The following is a 16,905-nucleotide window of genomic DNA, read 5'->3' as shown; positions in this document are numbered from 1 at the left end:
CCCCATGTCGGCAAAGTTGTCTTGTTGGATGCTCTTCTTTTTTTTAATAGTTTCTTCATATTTATTTATTTTTGAGAGAGAGCCCGTGCACGAGCGGGAGAAGGGACAGAGAGATTGGGGGCAGAGGATCCAAAGCGGGCCCCACACTGACAGCACAGAGCCCGACGCGGGGCTCGAACTCACAAGCCGCGAGATCATGACCTGAGCCGAAGTTGGCCGCTTAACCCCCCGAACTACCCAGGGCGGCCCTGGATGTTTTTCTTGCTCCTCCCCTTGGCACGGCTGGGCCCTCCCTTAGTGCCCAGCCCCCTCACATGTCCAGGACCACTGCATTACCATGGGGACAGTGTGGGCATTGGAATCTTGGGTACAAACACCAGTTCGGTAACCGACTGTCTGAGTGATGTTAGGCAAGTCATTTAATCATTGGAGTCTCCATTTACTCGTCTGTACAATGGGAAGAAGGAAACCTACATCGCGGACTTTTGCGTATTCAGCCAACGCCTCCTGAGCACTTACTCAAGTACCGAGCGTTATTTCAGGTAAAAACTTGCTGGAGCAAAACCGTCTTGAATTCTGGAGAACTAACAGAGGTGACACTTGAAAGGAACCTTATAGACATCCATCACTAGCTATGCTAGAGTAGATGGTGTCAACACCAACACTCCTTCAGGGAATAGCTGTGAAACCTGGATAAAAATACCAAAACAGGGGCACCTGGGTGGCTCAGTCGGTTAAGCGTCCGACTTTGGCTCAGGTCATGATCTCACAGTTTGTGGGTTCGAGCCCCGCATCGGGCTGCGTGCTGACAGCTCGGAGCCTGCAGCCTGCTTTGGATTCTGTGTCTCCGTCTCTCTCTGCCCCTCCCCTGCTCATGCTCTGTCTCTCTCTGCCTCTCAAAAATAAATAAATGTAAAAAAAATTTTTTTTTAAAAATACCAAAACAATTGTTTGAAAGCCCGGTACGACGGCTCGCGGGTGAAGATACGTAAGAGAACACGTAAGGTCGGTTTCCTGCGTTTTGTCTCCAGAGATTCTGACTCAGTAGGTCAGGTTCGGGCTCACGGCTTGGCTTTTCTAACAAGTTCGCCCATGATGCCAATGCCATTTGTTCAAGACCACTCTGAATGACGCTGGCAGAGGAGAGGCACCTGGAAGGTGAGAGGTCACGACGGGACACTGATACTCACTTGCTTTTCCCCTGGAGGCAACTGCCAATTTTGAAGCCCCGGGGAGGGCTTGAAAGGAGGACCAAATAGAAGGCAGAGGATGACAGCACCAGGGTCGTGGCACTTAGGAAACAAAAAACTTGGCGTTCAGGGCTACCATGGGAGCCAACATCTTGCAGAAAAACTAACTGCGGAGAAGGGGGTCCGATGTCTTTCCCTGAAGACATTTTCCAAATGCAGTTCCCTCCTATCCATGCCACATGCCTCCGGCCGTCCGTCTGGTGCTCTGAGGCTCCACCCCCTCGGGGTTCATGCTCACACGTGCACACCTGTGAGGTACAGGGGACTTAATGCCTCACGGGAGGAGGGGCGCCTGGGTGGCTCAGTCCATTAAGTGTCTGACTTCGGCTCAGGTCATGATCTCGCGGTTCGTGAGATCGAGCCCTGCGTGGGGCTCTGTGTTGACAGCTCGGAGCCCGGAGCTTGCTTCGGATTCTGGGTCTCCCTCTCTCTCTGCTCCTCCCCCGCTCACACTCTGTCTCTCAAAAATAAAACAAAACATTACAAAAAATTATGATGCCTCATGGGATGAGACTTTGGCCACACCGTAAGATAGAAGCCCCTGGAGAAATTCTGCCCCTGGGAAGGGTCTTGAGATACAGCCTACGTAGTTTGTTGAGGGCACGGTCCTGTGAACTGAGCCAACACTTTTGCTTAGATCCTGCAGTATATACGTGAGGAACATGATGCCGTCTCGCTTTACAAGTGGGAAAACTGAGGCCCAGGGAATATGAGGAAACTTCCCAAAGTCCCAAAAAGCTAGCAAGCAGCAGAGTTGGTTCCAGAATGTAAGCGTTACATTAATGATAAAGGAACTTTATTACCACGTGTCAGGCACTGTGCTGAAAACTTCGCAAGCACATCCATTGAAACCCTTACAGCAATCTTAGGAGGTAATTATTAGATCCCCCCCTTTTAGACAGGCCAAAACCAAAATGCAGAGGGACATAATGAGGTCACAACTAAAACAAAGCAGAGCTGACCTTTCTGGGTAACAGCCTTATTGAGATGTAACTCAAACACCTTATAATTCATCTACGTAAATGTACAATTTAATGGTTTTTAAATATATTCACAGAGTTATGCAACCACAATTACGTTTAGAATATTTTCATCACCAGCGCTGGGATTTGAACTCACATCTGTCTAATTCCAAAGCTTATGCCCTTAATCATCACGTGCTATTGGCACCAAAACCCCGGGTCCAAGCTGCATCCGTGATACAGCCTGTACGGACGGGAAGCAACCACTCCGAAGCCTGGGCACTTTCCACCATGAGACCCTGCCACACCACTTTGGATGCAAAAATCCCTGAGGGGGATGCAGATGGGGTGCAAGGACTACCCAAGCCCCAAAGGCTGAAATGAAACCAAACCCAGTGTGTCACCCATGTTTGTAAATGTCATGTTGAGCTAGCACTCTCCACAGAGAGGGCTCCATCCAGGCTGATTGAGCTGAAGCCACAATTGGAGAGAAGGTGGTCACAAGGACGAGGGGCCAAGAAGAGTACAAGTCGATGGCCCCAGCCTTGAAGTGTTCACTGGCGGTAGGACAGAGATCCTGAAGGGATGTGCAGGGCCCCCTGGGTGGCTCCGTCGGTTAAGCATCCGACTCTTGGTTTCAGCTCAAGTGGTGATCTCGCGGTTTGTAAGATGGACCCCCACGTCGGGCTCTGTGCTGAGAACGTGGAGCCTGCTTGGCATTCTCTCTCTTCCTCTCTCTCTGCTCCTCGCCTGCTCACTCTCTCTGTATCTCAAATAAATAAACTAGAAGAAGAAGAAGAAGAAGAAGAAGAAGAAGAAGAAGAAGAAGAAATGTGCAGAGTGAATAAAATACTGCATCTTGGGCATTCATTCATGCATTTATTCAGTATGCACTTACTGAGCACCTACTATGTAGTAAGTACTAGATTAGGCATTGGGGTGGCAAAGATACCTGCCTTCAAGTTGTTCACAGTCAGCGGGAGGGACTGAGAACAATATATTATAAGGCATTTAGCTATTCATTCCATAAATGAATGTTGAATACTTAACGATGTGTCAGACCCCGTTCTAGGTGCTCGCGCCATCGCCAACCATCCCCCAACGCCATTCTCCTTTCCTTCCCCGGTAAAGCTACGTTTCCCAGCCTCCTGGCAGCGTGTGGCCACGTGACCAGGTGCCGGCCAATAGGAAGCAAGATGGCCAGTGGTACAGGAAGTAATGTCCTAACCACTTCCAGGGTAGGGCTTTAAAGGGAGGTGTCGTGGCCCTGCTCCCTCCGTCCCTTCCTCCGTGCCACCCCTGAGTGTGAGCATGGCTGCAAGTGGACGGGAACAGCCCAGGGCTGACAGAGCCGTGAGAGGGAAGCGGCCCGCACCCCCGCGCCACGTCAGCCTTGAACTGCTAACACCTGAGCGGAGCACGTCTCTTGCTTGAGCCACGAATACACTGGTGTCTGCGACAGAAGTCAACCTCACATTGTATCACAGAGCAAACACGGCCTCCGCTCCACAAGGCGGCGTGTGGAAGGGAAAAATAAAGAGCCTCTGTCTCCAAAGAGCAGAGGGAAGCCACGTGATTAGCCAGAGGGAACCGGGATCCGCCCACTTTCCAGCGAGGAAACCGACAGAGCTTCCCAGGGAGGAGAGAGGCTACGTGCATCTGGACTTTGCCGTCCATGTAGTCCTGACTCTTCTCAGGAAGTGTAGGGCCCCCAGAACATGGTACCACAGTATGTTTGTGAGTGTGTGCTCGCGTGTGTGCGTGGCGGCGGGGAGGGGAAGGGGACAAGAAGCACGTGCCCAGGGCTCCCGGGGAAGGACGGGGAGGCTCCCGCTGACACATGCTCTCTGGGCTCCCGGTGTAAGTCCACGGCGTCTCTCGCTGGTTTGGGGGAAAATGAGAAGGCCGGGGAATGAAAAGCCCTGGGAATAGCGAACGGTTCCGCAGAGGACACGCTTACAGAGACGAAGTAACTTGCAGGTGGCTGTTTGCCTCAGAGACCTCCAGAAGCTAAAGAATAGATTCATTTATGCTTATGGTTCCCGGGGGCAAAGGCCAGACTGCACTTATTCAAGGGTCTCCTTGATCTGGGCTTGGTACGGCCCCCGGTATGTTTCTGTACAATAGGCTCTTCATAGGTTCCCAAATACGATGGTGCTGCCAACCCCCACTCCCCCCCAGCCCCACTGACTATAATGAGCCCCATCTCATCCCCACGTGACTAAGTGACCCCTCTGCTGGCGAAACCCTCCCGTGGTTTCCTATGGCACTTGTAGGAAAATCCACACCCCTTGCTTAGCCCGCTTATCTGCCCATCCTCAGGCCCTTCCATGTCCCTTCTCTCCACACCTGCTACACACCCAACACTCAGTCCTGCCTCAGGGCCTTTGCACGTAGAATTCCCTCTGTCTCAAAGCCTGTTCCTCCAAACCCTTGCAAGGCTGCCTCTCTCTTCAGGCCTGTGCTGATCACGTAACTTAAAGTAGACCGAACCGCCCTAGGCATCGTGCGTGATTGACTGTGTCGACTTGCTCATTTCATCCCAGTTTTCCTGTTCGTTACCCGTTTCATTTGTATCTGTTATCTGGGCCCCTCCCACTTAGTAAACAACAACTCCACGAGGGCAGCCTGGTCTGCCTTATTCTGCATTCCTTGTGAGTCCCTAGCACCCGTGTTCGTGTCCCCAAAGCGAGGATATATTTGCTGAGCAAATGACAGAGAGGCTCAGTTCAGGTGGAATCGTTCACAAAGACTTCACGATTCCCTGAGCTGGAAATAATCGTCTTTCTCTAAATGGCAAAGCCATGTTCTCTGCCTCTCCTAAGGTCCTCGGCACCGTCTGCCTGTGCTGCGGATATTTAGAGTTTTTCTCTCCCCTACCGGTCCTTTTAGGCTCCTTGATCTGGCGGTACGCCTAATGCATCTCGGTACCCCCGCCTTCTCCCGGCCCTTAGCGAAGTGCGTTGCACACTCAGTGCTCCATCAATGCTCCGTCAGGGCTGAGTGAGTGGTGGCGACTGTCGTCACGGACAGCTAAGAATAATTTGGAATTCCGTGTCTCTGCATACCAAGCGCCGTGCTCATCACTCGATTCAAAATGACTAGGAATTGATGTGAATATGATTTCCAAAGATGAATATTGCAGGGCCGTAGAATTGAGTAAACACGGGGCTTCACTGGCGGGTCGTTCTGATGGTAATTTTCTCCCCGCGTTCAGCATAATTGGACGGCTGCATCTGGGTTTTTTGGCACTAACTCTCTTCAAAAGAAGAGTGAATGCAGGGAAAGTGGAAATTAAACGCGACGATCTCATCAGGGGGATGGAAAAATGACAAATGTCACAGGTCTCTCTCTAGGGAAGCAATGCAGAAGAGGGGCTCTTTTTGGTACTGATTTCAGGTGGAGTCAAAGAGGTTTCAAGGGCTGTGACTCTGTTTCCTGGCTTGCAGGTTTCCACCGGCAGCCTTGAGGCTGTGTTCGCTGGTCTGCATTTTGCTAGAACGTTCCATAGTGCTTTTTCAATATATATATATATGGAGATCTCACCAACTGTGACCTAGCCAGGGATGGATTTGGGGAATGTTTCTGTTTTACCAGATGTTGTGAACACAACCCGCTTACCTCTGAAGTCTCAATTGCCACTTTCCCCTGACGCCCACGGGCATGGCCCTGCCAGACCCCATCACAGGGTTCCAAACATAGCATCTGGGTTTACAGCCGTTTGCACCTGTGGCTTCTACTGCCTGGGGATGCTCTCCACGTACCACCACTTTCCACGTCCATCCACCAGGCAACTCCATACCAAAGGTTAACTCCAGCCACCCCCACTCAGTGAGACCTTCCCAGAGCTATCCGTCTCTCCTTTGTGCCTTCGCTGATGTTGTTTCTGCCTTCGTCATGTGAGTTGTCTGTGTCTCTCTGCCTCCCGACCAGATTCTGAGGTCTCAATGGCAAGGGCTGAGTCTTAGCTATCTTTCTAGCCCTCATGCCGAGCAGAGTTCTGACACAAAGTAGATGCTCAATAAATGTGTATAGCCACAGAATATAGGACACGAGTCAAAGTCCCGACTGCCACCCGGGATAGCAGAGTTGTTCGGTGCATGGGCCTTCCACCAGACTTCCTGGGTTCAAATCCTGGATCTTGACTGGCCTCGATCTGTGATCTTGACCTTGACCTTGACCAAGTTACATGAAATCATCTTCTCATCCCTAAATTAGAGATGATGATGATAGTAATAGCAATAGTCCTCACCTCATAGGGATGCTTCTGGAATGAGATATTAATACAGCATGTGATATTCACCATGCCTGACCCCTGGTGCCTTTGCTGTTGTGGAGTATAAGTCATGTACCCATTGTCAGTCATTTCTACTCATCTCCTCAGTAACAAACACAATGGCTGAGAGACTTGGATGATATAGTATGATATGTAAAATTGCTTTTCAGGAGGAAAAATATTATACAAGCAAGCTCAATCCCCATGTCACAATAAATCACGATGAGCTGTCCATTCCTGTCCCCTAATTCTGCCCTCCTTCTCTTCTTTACTTGGAAATTGGTGTGAATAAGTTGCTCTCTCCAAATAAGTCTGAGGACATGGAAATATTAGCTTATGTGAATGAAAAATAAAATGAGAATTTCTAAAATGAGGCCAAATATGCTAGGAACAGTTGTTCATCTAACCCCGTGGGCTAAGGTTGGGATAATCTGCCTTTGGTGCCTAGTGCTATTATTAATACTGTACTCCATGCTTCTTGTCCTTTGAACTTTCACCTCTAGTGACCCTCTACCACAGCATACAGAGGAGGAGAGTAGGGATGTGTTTCCTCCACTTCTGATCCAAATAACACTTGTACGTGTTTTGCTATATCTGCTAAATGGTTTTTTTCTTCAAACTGACTCACTTTTTAAATTTAAGTTTATTGGCAAAGAGAACTTACTATAGAAAACTGGAAAGTATATGCCGTACGTAAAAAGTAAGAACAACATGGGGCGCCTGGGTGGCGCAGTCAGTTAAGCGTCCGACTTCAGCCAGGTCACGATCTCGCGGTCCGTGAGTTCGAGCCCCGCGTCGGGCTCTGGGCTGATGGCTCAGAGCCTGGAGCCTGTTTCTGATTCTGTGTCTCCCTCTCTCTCTGCCCCTCCCCCATTCATGCTCTGTCTCTCTCTGTCTCAAAAATAAATAAATGTTAAAAAAAAAAAATTAAAAAAAAAAAAAAGTAAGAACAACAAACAAGAGTACAATGAAAACGAAAACATCGTTGCTGAATTCCAGCCAAACACCATTGCCTGCTTAGAGCTCTTGGCCTGCCATCTTCCTCGCTCTTTGCTCAAGAAGATTAGGAAGAGTCAGAAAAGCGTTACACCTAACTAACTCCAAACCGAAACTTTCTCCATACTGTTACGAGAAGGAATGAAGGGGGGAAAAACGCGACCTTCCCCACTTTGTGTTTTCAGGTTAGTTAATTCCATATCAGCGTGCCGCCTAAAATCAGCACAGCCGTTCTAAAGGCAGGTTTTACTGGTGGTACCCAGGCCTCCCTGTGGAAACGGTGCCTACCCACTGGGAAGCCATTCTCGTGCACCAACGGGCACTGAACATCAACCACAGACGGCCCAGCCTGAACGCAGTCTCAGCCCCTTCTCCCTCACTACACAAATCTGTCAGCAGCGCCTATGGATTCTGCCCCCTCAGATCTCTTGAATCCCTCCCTCATCGCCATTGGCATCATCGTCTTCCTGGTTGAGGTCTTCGTCCACTCCCCTTGGGCGAGTACAACATCCTTCTCCAGCATCTCTCTGTCTCCTAGGGCCTTCCCACTCTTGGCCCACCTGCCATGTGCCTGCCCAATCAAGGGCCTCAGAAATGTTCACTGAATGTATGAGCCTGTATCTTTTTCTTAAGTTTATTTATTTATTTTGAGAGCAGAGGAGTGGGCAGAGGGAGAGAGAGCGGATCCCAAGCAGTCTCCCCACTGTCAACGCAGAGCTCAATGTGGGACTCGAACCCCTGCACTGAGAGATCATGACCTAAGCCGAAATCGGACACTTAACTGATTGAGCCACCCGGGCACCCCTGAGCCTATCGACGGCTGAAACTCCGGAAACCAGAAATGCAGTGATCCATGAAGTAAAGCTGGGAGCTCCCTGGAGGGGGGAATCTGTGGGGGGAAAGGTGAAAGGCCCTTCCCGAGAAGAGGAAGAGCCCCTGCCTCCTTGACCTTGATGGTCACTCAGGGAACTCCTCCTGCTCAATGTCCTTCACATGCTATGTTCTTCAGGGCTTTGAGTTGTATCTGCGCCTCTCGCCCATGAGACCGTGACTCCTTGAGAGCGGCAACCACGTCTTAGTCTGTACAACCCCAGTGCCGCGCACATCGGAGGAGTGCCCGACGAACGCTGGGTGGAGTGAATTGCTGAAGTCAGTGGGTAGTGATTTCACCTCACCTGTCCCCAGTCAGGGCCTCCTCTGCCAAAGCCAACCATATCCTTGCCACACATCCAAGGCCTGAATGTATCCTTGTGTGGCGTGCAAGCAGGATCCTTTGTTTCTTGTTGGGAGATCTTGCTCCTCTATCCTATGGAGGCACAACTTAAAAAAAAGTCTTGGCAGAAAACAAAGCCAGCTGGAAAGCGACGTGGAGAGAGGTGAGGCAAGAATCCTAAAGGGGCTCCTCCAACAACCTCGTACCTGCAGCTCCCAAATCTCTGTGTGGTGGTAACTGCGGGTCACTACCACTTTCCCCTGCCAACGGTACAATGAAATCACCTCTGTCAGTGACTGCTGGCCTCTGGGGACCTTACAGAGGGCAAGCCATTCATTCAAAAGTGGGCTTAGCACAGGTCCTGTGCTCCCATGATTTCGTGACTCAATGTATGTCAAGGTTGTAAAATGAACGCATTAGCAATCCCAGTTTTGCAGCTGCAGGATTGAGGCTCAGAGGAGTCAAGTACCTTGCCAAAGGCCACACAGCAATTGGCACAGCCAACTTTCACAGCACCCGTAACCAGTGTCCCTAACCATTACACGCACCGCCCATGCTCTGCCCAGACCACCAGCCTTCCCAACGCAGATCTCTCTTTTCCTGGCAAGAGGTCAACATATCGCTCTCAGGCCGTAGTCTTCAGAGAGAAGGATGCTGTAACAGCCAGTGGATGGGAAACCACCCCCCAATCCATAAACATGTAACAGAGAAGACGTAAGGATTTCCCATTAGATACTCTGTACCACTGCCGAGGAGTAATAAAAACAGGGAGCATTTATTGAGCACTTAGGTACTACTCTGTTCTCAACAATTTCATGACGCGGGTCTTGGTATTATCCCCATTGTGCAGATGAGGAACCTGAGACACACAGGCATAAAGCAGCTTGCCCAAAGTCACAGAAGGGGTAAGTGGAAGAGCTAGGATTCCACTAACTGAGCAAATCTCTGCTGACTGCCTTCCACGTGCAGGTGCTACTCTAGGGACTGGGGAAAGCCGAGAACAGAGCGGTCAGAAACCTCTTAGATCTGTGCTCTGTATCTTATCCATCCACACGCCCGGGATGAGGAGGACAATAGTGAAGGTGACTACGTCTACTGCTGTTTACTGAGCACCTACTATGTGGCAGGCCTCGACCCGCTCAACTATAAAGTCAGGCCGGTACTGTCTACCTCCCAGCCTAAAGCAGGGGCATATTGTCTCATTTAATTCTCAGAAACCCTCCTGAAGTCTCACAACAACGTCCACGTTGCCCATTTCGCCCATTTCGCCATTGACCAAAGCAAGGCTGAGTCAAGGTCAGTCACCTGCCCCTCCCTGACCAATGAATCCAAATGCGCCCCTTGCTACAGGGCCAACCTCAAGTTCCATCTTCCCTAAGAGACCTTCTTTGACCCAGCCCGGCCTCCTCTGGCTCCTCTAGATTCTTACAACGGCAGTTATCTGAGCAATCGGGAGAGAGGTGTCTGAAACCAGAGAAACATAAAAACGTATTAGGTAATGCTTGTAAGTGCTGGCACCAGATCAAGGCCATAGCTAGGCTCCTTCTCACAGTCCCCCTGCCCTCGTCAGTTGGAGGAGGCTTCGGGATTTCAGAGCTGCCCTCAGTACCCCCTTTCTTTGAAAGATAATTGAGCTTTTATCTGGGTGGGTGTGCAGAGCCAAATTCAGGTGGTATTACTCTCCTGGAAAGGTAACTGCGCTACGTGACGTTGTTCATTACCAAAGAGGAATTCGATGAGGCCATCGCCAAGAACACACTTTTCGTGACAGTCGATGCTGGGCTGCTCTCATCCAGACGGTTAACATGGGGAGGCCAGGATGAGTTACAGGAGCACCATGCAGCCCATCCACAGGATGGGGGGACTGGGACTGCCAAGTCTTTGCACACGACGCTCCTTCTGCCCAGGCTCTGATGCCTGTCCTTCTAAGCTTCGCCTGGAAGACTCCTATGAAGCCCTCAAAACCCAGATGAAGGATCATCCCCCCTGTGAATTCTCCTTGACTCTCAGAGGTAGGTTCAGACCCTCCTTCTTCTGTGTTCCCAACGTACCTTATTCATATGCTCGTTGGAGCATATTCTGTATTACGTATGATATTAACATTTATATACACAGATACATATTTATATCTCTTTTTAAGCTGTGAACTCTACAGGGAGTTGGACCCTTTCCCCCTGCAGTAAACTTCTCCGTCAAGGCCTGGCTCAAATGCCTCCTCCTCTGTGAAGCCCTTCTTGATTAGCGCCTCCCTCCACATAGCACTTTGTGCAATTCTCCACCAGAGCATTTGAACCTGTGTGTGTGTGTGTGTGTGTGTGTGTGTGTGCGCGCGCGCGCGCGCGCATGTACACAATCCGGTGTTCCCTCTAGGTTGTGCGCTCCTCAAGGGCTTGACTGTTTCATGATTTTTTTTCTGCATCCCTGAATCCTCACGCAATTCCTGGCATGTGGTGAGTTCTCATTATTTGTATGAGGCTAATAAATCCTGAGGCCCGTGTGGCTTGTTTCTGGGTGCCATTAGATCGGAAGGACCGTGGTCCAGCAAGCAATATAATGAAGAGGGAATTGTGTTCTTTGCCCCAGTATCTTGAAGAACACAGAAGGAGTGCAATGTGTAATTCACAGGGACGCTTCCCAAACTCCTTTCCACCGCACCCCACCCCGTTCTCTTATACTCTGGGACTGCTCTGGAACCTGTCACTGTTGACCCCTCTCTCCTTCTTTCCCACCGTGCACGCGCACGCGCACGCACACACACACACACACACACACGAGCATGATGTCTAATGCCAGCCTGAGCAGCTGGTTGTCCCTCTTCACACCCCGTCCCCCCTCCTGCTCCACTCTCTTCTCCCAGTCTTTGTTACAGACACCAGTTTAGCTCGCCTGCCCGCTTTGTGTTTCCTTTCCACTTAAGCGAGAGTCCGTTCCCCTTCTCTGCCCGTGTCTTTGAGATTCTGCCTCTCTCTGTCCATTCTCCCGTGTTTGTACCCTCCCCCCAGTCTAGAGGAACCAGGCTGGCAAAACCTGGTTTCCACAGGAGGGAAAAAAACTCAACATGAGCAGTGGCTGGGGGGCCGAGCAGTGGCTGGGGGGCCGAGCAGGGTGCCAGACGCAGGAAACATCCACATGCTAAGGAATGTTGTCTGGGCCGCGTTGAATGGATGGGGACGTGGATGTATAGGTTAATCTCCTGTATCTACTCAATAAATAGCCATAGTGGACCTACTGTAAAACAAGTCATAGGCACCGGGAAACAGACCTTGATAGGAGAAGCAAGGTGCAAATCCTATGTGATAAGGTACGCTCATCAAACTATCCCTTTACTGAGAAAGGGGTCACAGTATACACCCCCACCCTCTAGGATGAGTTATTCTGTTTCAAGCAAAACTCCCCGGGCTGAAAACCTCCGTCCCTATTTGTTACATGCGAAACTGACCCCAGAGAAGTCAAAAATGAATTACCCAAGATCTTTCAACGAGAAAACAGAGGCTCCTCAGCCTTTTCCCTTTATCTCAGGTTGCAGCGAAGAGACTGTTTTGATTGGAAATCCGTGGAATCTTGGGCCCTTTAACTTCTCAGGGTAGTTATTTTAGGATTCGATGTGAGCCAAAAGGCCAATGATGAGTCACAGTGTGAATATATTAATATAATTATTGTAACAAGACAACAATGATAGCTACTATTCACTAAGCATTTACTGCCCTCTACAATGCATGATCTCATTTAATTCTTTCAAGAATCCTGCAAGACAGATAGATATTAAGACCAGGAGACTGAAATTGCAGAGCTTAACTTGTCCAAGGTCCACAAGGTCAGCTCCAGAGTGAAGATGCAGATACAAGACACTGCGTGCTCTTGGCTACAATGGTCAAGTTCTCTCCATCAGCCAAGACCCTCAGTGCCACTCAGAGCTGTCTCCAGGATGCTGGGAACCAGGGTGAGCTTTCTGGTCTATATTTAGCTTCCTTTTCCACCCCTTATCCCCAGTTCCTACACACACACACACACACACACACGCACACACACACACGCACACGCACACGCACATGCACATGCACACACACACGTGGTAAAGGTGGTAACTTAGAGAGGGAGAAGGGGTGGGAGAAGAAAAGACGGTCTACCAGCTGGGGATAAAGGAACCGCAAAGCCCACATACCGGAAGATGGATGTGGTCTAAATAACCTCAGCACCCTGAACAGCTCCTCCTTCCAAGCCCAGAGATGTGCTGGCTGGTTCCCTGTAAAGCCTGCCGCAGGCGCAGGCTCGAGAGCCTGGGGAACAGCTCCAGGGCCCCTCCCCCTCCATTCTCAACTGGCCTCCACTTTTCCCCACTTTCTACCCAGAGCCCAGCCTCTGGGTTGAGACTTCATCCAGCTGCCTCCTTCAGCCATTGCTTTGGAATGCTGCCTTTCAGCCAGAGCTGGAGAGAGAGAGAGAGAGAGTAGGGCCTCTGGGCAGGCAAATCAGCTCACCTCCCTTAAAGGGATGTCCTTTTAAGTATCCATTCAGCACCGATTTAAAGAAAAGGGGTGGGTTGGCAAGAAGGCCTGCTGGTGGCTGGTCCAGCCTGTCCTCCGTTTATCACGGCAGTTTGGCTCCCACCCTTGCAAAGCCCAAGCCCCACGACTGACTCAGTCACGGTCTCCTTGGAGGGCAGTTGGCAGTCTGAGCGGCTTTTTTGGAGATCACCCACATATGCATATTGTCAAAGTACTTCTTACAACCCTGCGCTGTATTCTTGGAATGAGCGCTGGGGCCATTGTTTCCTCACCTTTGTCTCTCTCCAGCATTGGCTGGTTACGTTTCAGGGCCTGCCCAGAGGATCCCTCCTGCCTTTGGATCTCTCTAAGCTCCAAACTGGACCCCTAAGCGAATTCTGCTCACCCCATGCTGAGAACAGACGTCTGGAGTCCCCACCCAGGTGCAGGAATCCTGGCTCCAGCAGAGAAGGAGTTCAAACAGGATTCTTTTCACAGGGTTAACATTTCAGCAGCATCTTACAATCGATGTTAGCCATTTAATGTGGCGGCATTTCTGATTGTGTACCCAAAAGCCATTAGTAAATCAGAGAAGCACTTGCAATCAATGGTGTCTTGGAAATATCTGTAGCTTTAACTGACAGACACACACACACACACACACACACACACACACACACTTTTGTTTTCCTACCGCACTTTATGTCTACCTCTTTTATAACTCTTGTCAGGGTGCATCATCATTGTTTGTGTGTGTGTATCTCACCCACTAGACAGTGAGGTCCTCAAGGGCAAAGTCTGTCTAATTCATTTTTATACTCCAATGCCAGCACTGTGTCCAGCACCTCATAGGCACTGAATTCGATTTGTTTGAATTGATGTGTAAGAGAGTGAATTCGGATGGCTCGTCTAGGGGGCACGCATCAGTCTTGGGACCGGAGGGTCTTTTTTTTTTTTTTTTTTCACTGATTAGAATAGGTGGCCATGTCTGTCTCTAGGGGGACCCAATGCCCCTGTCGTGGAGCAACATGGCCCAAGCACAGAATGGGTCCTTAGAGAAACTTCCAACCCTGGGCTAGTGCTACCACAAAGGGTCCCTTCTCCCAGGCCTTGGAGCTCCCTGCCCGGCCCAGGCATCAAGCTCAGGGTAAAGAAATCCAGTGTGTGACTCACACTGGAAACCTGGAAGGAACAGATCTGTATCATGGAGGACTTGCTGGCCACTGTGTCATCGGTTATTTAGCATCAGGTTTTCAGAAAGATCTTTGGGGACTTCACTCCAGCCAGATGACCTCATGCTGAGCGAGATTTATGGCCTCTTGAGGGAGGAGTAAGGCTATGAGGTAACAGAGGGAAGAGAGCCCTATAATTATGCATGAAACCATATCATCCCCCTGCTCCTTTATGAATCAGGCCAACAATGAGACACTGCAATTGCCATTTTGGAAAGAAAAAAAAAGAGGGCACCTGAGTGGCTCAGTCGGTTAAGCTGTGCTGACAGCTCAGAGCCTGGAGCCTGCTTCAGATTTTGTGTCTCCCTCTGTCTCTGCCCCTTCCCTACTCCCTCTCTCTTTCTCTCTCTCTCTCAAAAATGAATAAACATTAAAAAATTTTAAGAAAAAAAGATATGACAAAATCCACCTGCCAATTTGTCTCTTCTTAATAATTGCAATATTCACCAACGTTGCATTTGTATTTTTGTGCATCAGATACAGCAATATGTAGCAGGCACTCATTGAATTTTTGTGGACAATTTGAGCGAATGTTCTTCTACACACATTATCTCCTTTAAAGCACACAACAGCTCTTTGGGGTGGACACCAATGTATGAGTTTGCTCGGGCCGCCATAACAAAGCACCACAGGCTGAGTGGACTTATGTCACAGACATTTATTTCCTCACAACTTTGGAAGCTGGAAGTCTGAGATCGAGGCATCAGTAGGCTTGCTTTGATCCAAGGGCTCTCTCCTTGGCTTGTAGATGCCGTCTTCGCCCTGTGTCCTCACACGGCCTTCCCTCTGTGTCTGTGTCCTAAGCTCCTCTTCTGAGGACACGGTCATATGGGATTAGAGCTCGCCCTCATGACCTCCTTAATGATGTGAAGAACGAAGGCAAAAGGAAATGTAGATAAAATTAAATTTGCTTATATAACCTGCAGCCCATTGACAAATACTGGAGACAGGCAGAGAATGACTCTCCTCCAGGAACTCCTAATCTTAATGTTAACGCTTTGGTAGAGGGAAAAACAACCTTCGCTTGATGATAGCTAAGCCTCCAAGATGCTGTCAGTCTTCTCTATGTGAAAACCCTTTTGGAAATGTTGTCTTTACCTCTCGCAGCCCCCCCTCCCCCACCAAAGTGTATAATCCATGGTGCCTCACAATCTCAGGGCAGCTCTTTCTGCCCATGGGTCCTGGCCCCTGTGCTTTAATAAAACCACCTTTTTGCACCGGACGTGTCTCAAGAATTCATTCTTGACCGTTGACTCTGGACCCCAGCACTTCAAACCACATCATGAGGACCACAACAACCTGCTAGTACAAGACTTCAGTAAGTACCTGGGTGTTTTCACAAGTGTCTCAACTGGTGTCCACATTCATCATGGTTCCCTCCCCTTCTCTCCAGGTTGGAGTGGCCAGGTCAGTTTGGATTAGATTGTGAAACACCTTGACTGTAAATATGAAGGAGGTGAGCTCTTATCTTATGGAAGCAGGGATGTCTTGGAAGTTTTTAAGAAGGGCCAAATTGTTTTTTTCAGGAACATACCACCCAGGAAGGGAGGAGACGGATTGGGGGACAATAGTCTAACCAGAAAGACTAATAATGACACTGTTGACCAAGTCCTGGTCACCGTTTTTCAAACTAAGTTCTACAGAGTCTATGCATTCCATGGAGGTGCCTCAGAGGTCACCTGAGGCCCAGGAGGCATTGTGTGGAAGAGAAGAGGGGACCTGAGTTTCAAAGAGCAGCTGGACCCATGATTACTTTCTTTGTAAATAGTACACGTTAGCTCAATAACGAAAATTGCAAACCTCTGATCTACATGAAACACAATGAGACCATAAATAAGAAGGAAGAGGAGGAAGGGTGAAGGAGGAGGAGTCTCTCTCTCGAGGAGAGATAACTGGTTCTCCACAGACAGATCACAAGGAAGAAGAGAGAAGCCATTTTTCAGATGGCTGACCCACACATCCTGCCAGTTCCAGTCTCACCCAGGGTGGGTCTACTTCCAAACTCACTCACGTGGTTGTTGATAGATTTCAGATCCCCGAGGCTGTCAGAATGAGAGACTCAGCTTCTTGCTGGCCATTGGGCGAGGCTGCCAATGGTACATCACCTCTCCACAAACAGCTCATAACATGGCAGCCGGCTCCATTGATGATCAAGTGAGAAGGGGAGAGAGCAAGACTGAAGTCACAATAATGTGTAACCTAACCATGGAAATGACATCTGGTCACTTCTGTTAGACACCAGTCACTGGGTCCAGCCCCCCACTCCAGGCGAGGGGTTAAACTCCAGGTTTAACCTAGGGATCTTGGAGAGCCATTTTAGAAGAGCCCACTATACTCAGGGATAAAGACTTAACAGAGTACCCCCTGTTGCCCCCTTACTGCCCCCTCAGTTCTCGCTGCCCCCTCAATTACTCCTTCCCAAGGGGGGAGAAGTGACGTCCCTTAACTAGTGAGTTTGGGGAACATTGACTGGGATATGTGGGTCAACCATC

General features: G+C 49.7%; 1 long non-coding RNA gene across 1 annotated transcript; it reads right to left on the bottom strand.

Moving 5' to 3' along the window:
* Positions 1–14,855: 14,855 nt before the first annotated feature.
* Positions 14,856–15,846, bottom strand: LOC122496100. Its single transcript, XR_006300681.1, has 2 exons — positions 15,740–15,846; positions 14,856–15,270 (listed from the first exon to the last, which is right to left on the bottom strand). It is a non-coding gene; the product is annotated as an uncharacterized LOC122496100 (long non-coding RNA).
* Positions 15,847–16,905: the final 1,059 nt, after the last annotated feature.

Source organism: Prionailurus bengalensis, chromosome F2 (assembly GCF_016509475.1).
Source record: "Prionailurus bengalensis isolate Pbe53 chromosome F2, Fcat_Pben_1.1_paternal_pri, whole genome shotgun sequence".
NCBI classification, from domain to species: Eukaryota; Metazoa; Chordata; class Mammalia; order Carnivora; family Felidae; genus Prionailurus; species Prionailurus bengalensis.
Note: the sequence above shows the minus strand (reverse complement) of the source record. Positions and strands in the feature narration are given on the sequence as shown.